Raw genomic sequence first — 8,909 nt, forward strand, 5'->3', positions numbered from 1 at the left:
ATAAAATATATTGGTTAGTATCTTTGTATTTCATATCTATAATCATTTTTTAAAAAGCGGTCTAAACAACCAAACCCCTATCTTTCTGGTAGCAATGAATACATGAATAAGAAGACGGTGTTCGACATTTGTTTGTTGGCAGTTTTTAGTAAATTCCTTTAACTAAAAACTGTACTTCTTTTGCACAAGCAAATGAGGGCTAAAGGGACCAGAGTGGGCTCCGGTTAGCTCCCGAATATAATTATGTCAGGGATCTTTCATATGTATTGAAATATATAGAAATATATAGTCAATAGAGAAAGTATGGTGTAGTGCTTATCACCCTACCTACTCTACAGTAAAGTATGGTGTAGCATGTTGACTGCACCATACCTTTGTGTAAGTAAGGCATCCACCTTACTGTGTAAGGAAGTCAATAGTCATGACACATGAGTATGGCTAGGTATGGCTAGGCTTGTATATATATACTTGGTTGTAACCTAAATGTTCACATATACAAGAGTTTTCTTTTTCTCTTCATCTTTTTCTACATGGTATCAGAGCTAGAACGATAGAGTTCTTTCTTCTGTTTTTCCATCTCTTACTGTTTTCTTGTGATCTTGTTATTGTTGTGGTTCTTTCCAAGCAACAATGACAGAGGAACAAGATTCTTCTATTTCTTCATCTGTTTCTACAATTGTCTCAACTGAGGCTGAAGGTAATCCCAATCTTCATCTCACATCTGTCTTACTCAATGAGTACAACTATTTCTCTTGGTCAAGAGCTATATCTCTTGCACTTGGAGGGAAGTCAAAGCTTGGACACATCAATGGAAGTGTTCAACCTCCTGAGCAACTCACTCCCGCATATGAGGTTTGGCTTGCCAAAGATCTGCTCATTATGTCTTGGCTTCTCAACTCCATGGAACCTGCTATCTCTGATATTTTCAGTTTCTCGGAATCAGCCCTGGATCTTTGGAAGGCTGTAGAAGAGATGTATGGAAATCAAAACAATGCTGCTCGAGTTTTCCAACTCCAAAAAGACATTTCCAACCTTCAGCAACAAGGTAACTCCTTCATCCAGCACCTTGGAAGGTTGAAAAGCAAGTGGAACGAGCTCAACATCTATAGACCTCACACTACTGTCGCCAAGGAGCTGCGACAAAGAGCAGAAGAAGATAAAATCTTCCAATTGCTAGCCAGCTTGGGACCAGAATATGAAGACTTAAGAAGTCATATTCTCATGAGTTCTGAGCTACCAACCCTGACTAGCATATGCTCTACCATTCAAAGGGAGGAAGTGAGAAGGAAAGTCATGAATGCAGATACCAAAGCCACTGCTTCAGAATCAAAAGCTTTTGCTTCAACCTCCAGAAGTGCTGAGCACAGGGTGTATAAAGGGAAGAGGCCTGATCTATGGTGTACTTACTGTGAGCATCAAAGGCATCTGAAGGAGACTTGCTGGATTCTGCATCCCGAGCTAAAGCCAAAGTTTGATAAGGAGCAAAGGTTCTCAAGGGAAGCTAAGAGTTTCCAGAAAAAGCCAACACCTAGCCACACTTTCAAGGCCAACCATGCAGCTGCTAATGAAGGATTAGTGGATTTCACCACAAATCCTACTGCATTGATAAATGAGTTTGCAGCTTACCTTCAACTGAAGAAGGTTGGAAATGAAAGTAATGAGGAGGGAAACAAAGCTGCACTCCTAGGAAAGTTTGCTGGTTTTTTAGCTGAAACTGATGGACTATCTCAGGATGAGATTCCAGGTATCCTTAATGCGTTCTCTACTGCTCTTAATGTCAATACTATGCATGATTTTTAGATTATAGACTCAGGTGCCACTGATCACATGACAAATAAAAATTCAAATCTTCATGAATTTGAAAAAATTTCAAAACCTTCTACTGTGTCAGTTGCTAATGGGAAGGGAGTAGCTGTGTTAGGAAAAGGGAAAATCAATCTGTTGTCAAAAGACATTGAATCCACAGCCCTATATGTTCCTTCGTTTCCTTTTCAATTATTGTCTGTGGGAAGAATTACAAATTCTGCAAGTGCATAGCTATTTTCTATCCTCACAAAGTCGTTTTCCAGGATCTAGCAACTTCGAAGGTGATTGGTGAAGGTTTTTACCTAAATGGGCTATATTACCTATCCAAAAGCCTTAATGTTCCAAGAGTCTTCCAAACCAGCCTAAACCAAGATCAAGAGCACAAGTTGTGGCATCAGCGTCTTGCACATCCTTCAGAAACTATTTTGTCTACCTTGTTTCCTAGTTTCTGTAAAAGTTCTCTTATTTGTGAGATTTGTCAATTAGCAAAATTTGCTAAACTTCCTTTTGATATATCTCTTTCTAGAGCCAGTAAAATGTTTCAAATTGTTCATTCAGATATTTGGGGTCCAGCCCCCTTTGATTCATGGGATAGTTATAAGTATTTTGCTACCTTTGTTGATGATTATTCTAGAGTTACTTGGGTTTATCTGTTAAAATTCAAAAGTGATCTCTTAAAGGTCTTCCAAGACTTCCATAATCTTGTCATGAACATTTTTTCTTCAAAAATTCATATTTTAAGATCAGACAATGGCACTGAGTATATGTCTAAAAATATGACACAATATATGAGCAATCATGGCATTATACATCAGACAAGCTGTGTTGGAACTCCACAGCAAAATGGCATTGCTGAAAGGAAAAATAGGGATTTGTTGAACAAAACTAGAGCCTTGCTGTTTCAAATGAATGTTCCCAAGAAGTTTTGGTCTCAAGGCATCCTTACTGCAACACATCTTATCGATCGACTTCCTAGCAGAGTTTTGCATATGAAGTCTCCGTTTGAAATTATGAAAGGGAGGAAAAGTGAGTTGTCTCATCTCAGAATTTTTGGATGTGTTTGTTATGTTCACATCCAAGCAATACATAGAGACAAATTGGATGCGAAGGCTGCCAAATGTGTGTTTTTGGGTTACTCCACAACTCAAAAGGGTTACAAATGCTATAATCCAAAAACCAGAAAGCTGGTGGTTTCTAGAGATGTTAGATTTGATGAATCATCTCCCTTCTTTAGCGGACCATAAGTTTCCACTCAAGGAGAGTTCTTCAGTGATTTTATTTCATTGCCTCTTCCAACTCTTATCATGAATGATGCAGCAGTTATTCCTTCCTCTACTCCTTTAGGAAAGACACCTACTCCTACTGCTACAGTTATACCAGATTCTCCACCTACACTAGATTCTCAAAATGATGATGTGTGTGTAGAACAACATGAAGTGGTGTTGCCTGCTGAAGCAACACAAGAAGATGTTGAAGAAGATGTTGAAGAAGAGATTGAAGAAGAGGTTGTTGAGGTTCAACCTCAAAGGAGGTATCCTACTCGAATTAGGAAACCTCCATCAAAGTGGGACAATTACAAGACCTTTGCTGCAAGGTATCCAATCAAAAAGTTTCTTTCTTACGAGAAAGTGTCAAAATCGCATGCTGCCTTTCTCTCTAACATTTCAAGTGAAAGTGAACCAAGAACTTTTCAAGAAGCAAACCTTCAACCAACCTGGAAAAAGGCTATGCAAGAAGAGTTACAAGCGTTGGATAGAAACAAAACTTGGAGTGTGGTGTCACTTCCCGCTGAGAAGAAAGTTGTAGGGAGTAAGTGGATCTTCAAAACCAAATTCCAATATGATGGCTCAATTGAGAGACATAAAGCTCGGTTAGTGGCAAGGGGTTTTACTCAAACTTATGGAGTGGATTACAGGGAGACATTTGCTCCCGTGGCAAAGATGAATACTGTGAGGGTGCTGTTGTCAATAGCAGTGAACCATGAGTGGCCTATGTTTCAAATGGATGTGAAAAATGCTTTCTTACATGGAGAATTAGAAGAAGAAGTTTATATGCAGCTCCCTCCTGGTCATCCACAAGAAGGCACTCCTAACAAGGTCTGTAAGCTACATAAGGCTATCTATGGCTTAAAAAAATCACCTCGAGCTTGGTATTCAAAACTCAGCTCTGTGTTGGAAACCTCTGGATTCAAAAGAGCAATGCAGACTCATCCTTATTTATCAAGAAGGATCTGCAAGTAAACTTTGTGTTCTTATCTATGTTGATGATCTCATCATTACTGGTGAGAATTTGGAAGAAATTAATCTTCTCAAGCAGTCTTTACATCAGACTTTTGCCATCAAAGACCTCGGAAGGTTGAAATACTTTCTTGGCATTGAAATGGCCACTTCCACGAAGGGTTTGTTCTTAAACCAAAGAAAGTATCTTCTGGATCTACTTCAAGAAGTAGATATGTCTGAAAGTAAACCTTGTGTCACTCCTCTAGATTGCAAGTTCCAAATGAATGCAGCAGGTGAATCTCTCCCAAACATCCATGAGTACCAAAGATTGGTTGGGAAACTCATATACCTCACCATTACTAGGCCTGATATCACTTTTGCAGTATCATTAGCCAATTCATGCATGCTCCTACTAAATCTCATATGCTCATTGTTAAAAGAGTGTTGAGATATCTCAAGGGATCTGTAGGCAGAGGTATTCTGATGAGGAAGAATTGTCACAGCAACATTGTAGGATTTACTGATGCAGATTGGGCTGGGAACAAGCTTGACAGAAAATCTACAACTGGATTTTGTACTCTAGTTGGTGGAAATCTAGTCACTTGGAAAAGCACAAAACAACACGTGATTGCTCGCTCGAGTGCAAAAGCAGAGTACAGAGCAATGGCCTCAACTTCTTGTGAGTTAATCTGGTTAAAATATCTCCTAGCTGATCTAGGATTCTCTCATCCTATGTTACTATTTTGTGACAATCAAGCTGCAATGCACATTGCTTCAAATCCGGTCTTCCATGAGAGGACCAAACATATTGAAGTTGATTGTCACTATGTGCGAGAGCAAGTTCAAAGCAAGGTTATCTCCACAGTATATACTCGAAGCCAAGATCAACTTGCTGATGTTTTTACAAAGGCTCTGCCTTCTGTTCAATTCCATCAGTTATTATCCAAGCTTGGATCAGTCAACATCCTTGATCTAGCTTGAGGGGGAGTATTGAAATATATAGAAATATATAGTCAATAGAGAAAGTATGGTGTAGTGCTTATCACCCTACCTACTCTACAGTAAAGTATGGTGTAGCATGTTGACTGCACCATACCTTGTGTAAGTAAGGCATCCACCTTACTGTGTAAGGAAGTCAATAGTCATGACACATGAGTATGGCTAGGTATGGCTAGGCTTGTATATATATACTTGGTTGTAACCTAAATGTTCACATATACAAGAGTTTTCTTTTTCTCTTCATCTTTTTCTACAATATGGAAGCATTAATTCATCTAAGTGATTTTAGTTTTAATTCTTTCCATTCTCCCTTCATCTATACTTCTGTTTTCCTCATTTCTCTCATCTCTCCCGTTTACTTCTTTACTGGGAGGATGAAAAGATTATAGGGGGTCAGCGATTATAGACATCATAAACCGAAGTGGTTATAATAAATAATTGCATCAAAATTTATCATATATGGACTTCTCAAAATAAATGTGGGATAAATTTCCACACACCTGTCTTCCTCTACCCTTACCGTCCTTTGCACCCTCAATAATTCCAGGGAGATCCAACAGCTGCAAGTATTGAATGAGAATTCCAACAGTTAAAAGATAAAAATAGGGGAACCTCATGAGCCCGTCTCAACAAGTGAAAAAGGAGTGACATGATTCCAAAAAAAACTTCGTCCATGCATTTTGAAAGTTGAAGATATGCTGTCAAGGCGTGATCCAACTAGTGTAGAAAATTACTGATATAATATACGTGTGTGTGTGTACATCACCACCTAACATGTTAAGTTGTAAATGGTGGATACCAAGAGAGGCATAGCCCCGAGGCACAGCCCACTCATAAACTATAAATTGTTGAAGCCTACATGTGTGGGTTGCATATCTATTAAAGATGTACAAATGAGGTATAAATAATGTTTTAGATGTAGTTTTGCTACAAGGATATGACAAGAATGACTTCTGAAAAGCTTAATAAACATTTAGCTTACTTAGCAGCCAACCTCAGCTTTTAACTTCAACTTTGGTTCACCATTCACAAAAATCATTTCCTTTGTCTCAGTGAAAATTTCATTGAAAATCAAAATACAAGCAGAAAAACATTGAGAATTCACACGTTTGTTGTCAAAACTCCTCTAATATATTGAATTTTCTAATTTTCTGACTTGGGTTGGGTGATTCATGAAACAAAACCTGTCTAGATTTTTGAGTTCTAAAAATCATGTTATAAGAATGGGAACTTGGGAAGCTTATGTTGAGGAAATTTTATATCTACAAAAGCACGATTAAAGGTATGAATGTCATATGCATGTCGACAGTTGACACAAACACAATTCATATACAAGACAATCAGACAGTTAAAAACTGCATGATTAGTTTCTCTTTCTAGAATATAGACTATTATAATCAAATCATAAAAGGTCAAACATCACCAAATATAATGGAAATACTACCTGAATTTTTGCACCTCGATAGACAATCACACCGGGAATGCAACTATGCAAGTCAAGGTAGTGAATTCATAGGAAGCAACCTGTTAAGATACACACCACACAGCCTTTAGAAGATCAAGAATTTTAATAAAGAGGATATTTCATAACCTTTGGTCACCGATATTGTATGCTAAGGGCAAAATCTCACACAGTATGCAAGCTTGTAAGTTTCATCACTTACATACACATTAGTCTCAAACAGAGGAATACACGCCCCCCCCCCCCCCCCCCCCCCCCCCAAACTTCAATTTCTAACATAGAAGTTGCAAAAGATCCACATTACAAAGAACCTCACAGGAGGAGGCCTAATGTTTGTTCAAATCAATACGTAAGTGAAAAAGTGAGGCTGAAAGCATTGACCACCATTTTCATCATCGGGAGAAAAGCTTTGGCATAAACTGAAACCAATATGAAGGGATGACTCCTAACTTAAGATTCCATGCTTATAGTAAAGCATTTTTCTTTTGGAGGGGAAATAGGAAAATGTGGGGAGTTGTGTAATCTCTGAACCACTCTATCAAGTACCAAAGCAGTACAACTCAGAAGTAAAACGACTGAACTTATAATGACTGAGATAACTAGATCAAATTCTATAGATATTGAAATCACAAATAACTTATGCCAGGAATAGTTGCATGCAAAGGAGTTCCTTCAATTGCTAAAGTAATCCATCTCTGAGAAGAATATTCACTTATCCAGCATGACTTTCAAACACTTATATTAATCAACAGATTTATGCAGTCATTATATGAAAAATCTCCAGTAGATTTAAATCCCTAGACTGACAGCGACAGCTTCTAAAAAACAAAAGTTTTGGAACAAGAACCTAAGTATGAAAGAGTACAATATGGTCATCAAACACCAGGCAAAAAATCCAGCAGATTGCATAGAAAGTTATAAGTCGAATCTGGCCCAATTATAGAGACATGTCAAAGCAGTTAAACAAAACAAGTCATCTCAATCAAATTTTATAAGCTTCCACTGTATATACACAAAAAACTTAAATGTATCAAACAGATTTGCATAGAGTGAGATAAATCAACAAAACTCTACCTCTGAAAAGTCCCAGTCAGTTTATTCAGTAGAGTAGACTTCCCAACAGAAGGGAAACCCACCAAGCCAACCCTTGCATCTCCACTTTTAGTGACGTCAAAACCTTCACCAGCACCACCACCACCTTTTGTTGTGGGCTCAAGTAGGTCTCTCCTTAACTTTGCAAGTTTAGCCTAGCAACAAACCAACGAATAACCAATAGTATCAGGATCAGTTCTCAAAGAACCATAAATGAAAAAATCACTGTAAAGAAGACAATTACACTCACCTTCAGTAAACCCAAGTGATGGGCAGTAGCCTTGTTCTTTTGAGTCCTGGCCATTTGCAATTAAAAAAAACACATTAGTACTCTAATTAAATCACAATAGAGAACTTCCAGATGCAATATAGCAAAAACAACCTAGCACATATCGAACAGAAATAAATCAAATAAAATAAAAAACCGGAGTTACAGATATTCAGTAATCAATACAATCAAACTGAAAATGTGAAATGCATATCAGGTAGGCACACTACTAGGGGGTCCAGCAGCAACCACATCAAAGAAACCAAAATCTGTTTGTTCTAAGTTTTATGTTGAATATAACAATCAGTAGCGCTATTAATTCGACATGAAAAACAAAAGCAGCAATCAACAATTTTAATCGTCTGTTCTTGTTTTCCTTGATTTGATTTCACTGATGGAGTCTAAATCCAATCCAGCTTAAGAATGATCACTACCTATGCAAATTTTCATCGTTTTATTCAATTCTATTTTACTTTTTTATTCGAATTGAATTCTCAACCATCTGAACTAAGCTAAGCAAACACAAAACTGAATTAAGCCTCATAATCTCGAACGCGATTTTAATCTCGCTTTAAGCCCTAAGCGACCGAAAATGAAGAGCTAAACAGGTGCTAATTTCTTTCGATTTTCACTGACTATCACGGAGCTTAGATTTCTAGGGTTTCTAAATTCGCAGATAAAGCGCAAGAGAGATTGCGGCGATGGAAAAGAGTGTACCTCATCTTCGATGTCCTTGATTTTCTGCATTAGAGTCGCCATTTTTGAAGCCGACTAGCTCACAGAGAGAAACAAGTGTTTAGTAGAGGAGTACGGAACGGTTGTGATCGAAGAGTGACGATTCTGCAGAAGTGTGCTGCTCTTTTAGAGAGAGAGAGAGAGAGAGAGAGAGATGAAGAAGGCGCTAGAAAGAAATGCGGGGTTGTATTGTTAGGGTTAAATTACACTCGACACCCCTCCGATACCGGTAATTGTTTCACCGCGGTAAATAGTTTTTGTTACATTACTGATTTAAGAAACAAAGCAAAAAAAAAACTAAAAATTTCTACGTTGTGTTTAGATAAAG

General features: G+C 37.9%; 1 pseudogene across 1 annotated transcript in view; it reads right to left on the bottom strand.

Annotated features, from left to right (window-relative positions):
- LOC101291756 overlaps positions 1-8,605 on the bottom strand; it is a 65,192-nt pseudogene extending 56,587 nt beyond the window's left edge. The window contains exons 1-7 of the transcript XR_183728.1: positions 8,566-8,605; positions 7,829-7,884; positions 7,551-7,733; positions 6,469-6,548; positions 5,523-5,584; positions 4,153-4,169; positions 1-21 (exon numbers count right to left, since the gene is read on the bottom strand). The exon at positions 1-21 is cut by the window's left edge and continues 73 nt beyond it. The product of XR_183728.1 is annotated as a developmentally-regulated GTP-binding protein 1 homolog (transcript). The remainder of the gene's footprint in view (positions 22-4,152; positions 4,170-5,522; positions 5,585-6,468; positions 6,549-7,550; positions 7,734-7,828; positions 7,885-8,565) is intronic.
- Between the last annotated feature and the right edge of the window lie 304 nt (positions 8,606-8,909).

This window comes from Fragaria vesca, linkage group LG1 (genome assembly GCF_000184155.1).
Source record: "Fragaria vesca subsp. vesca linkage group LG1, FraVesHawaii_1.0, whole genome shotgun sequence".
In the NCBI taxonomy this organism is placed as follows: Eukaryota; Viridiplantae; Streptophyta; class Magnoliopsida; order Rosales; family Rosaceae; genus Fragaria; species Fragaria vesca.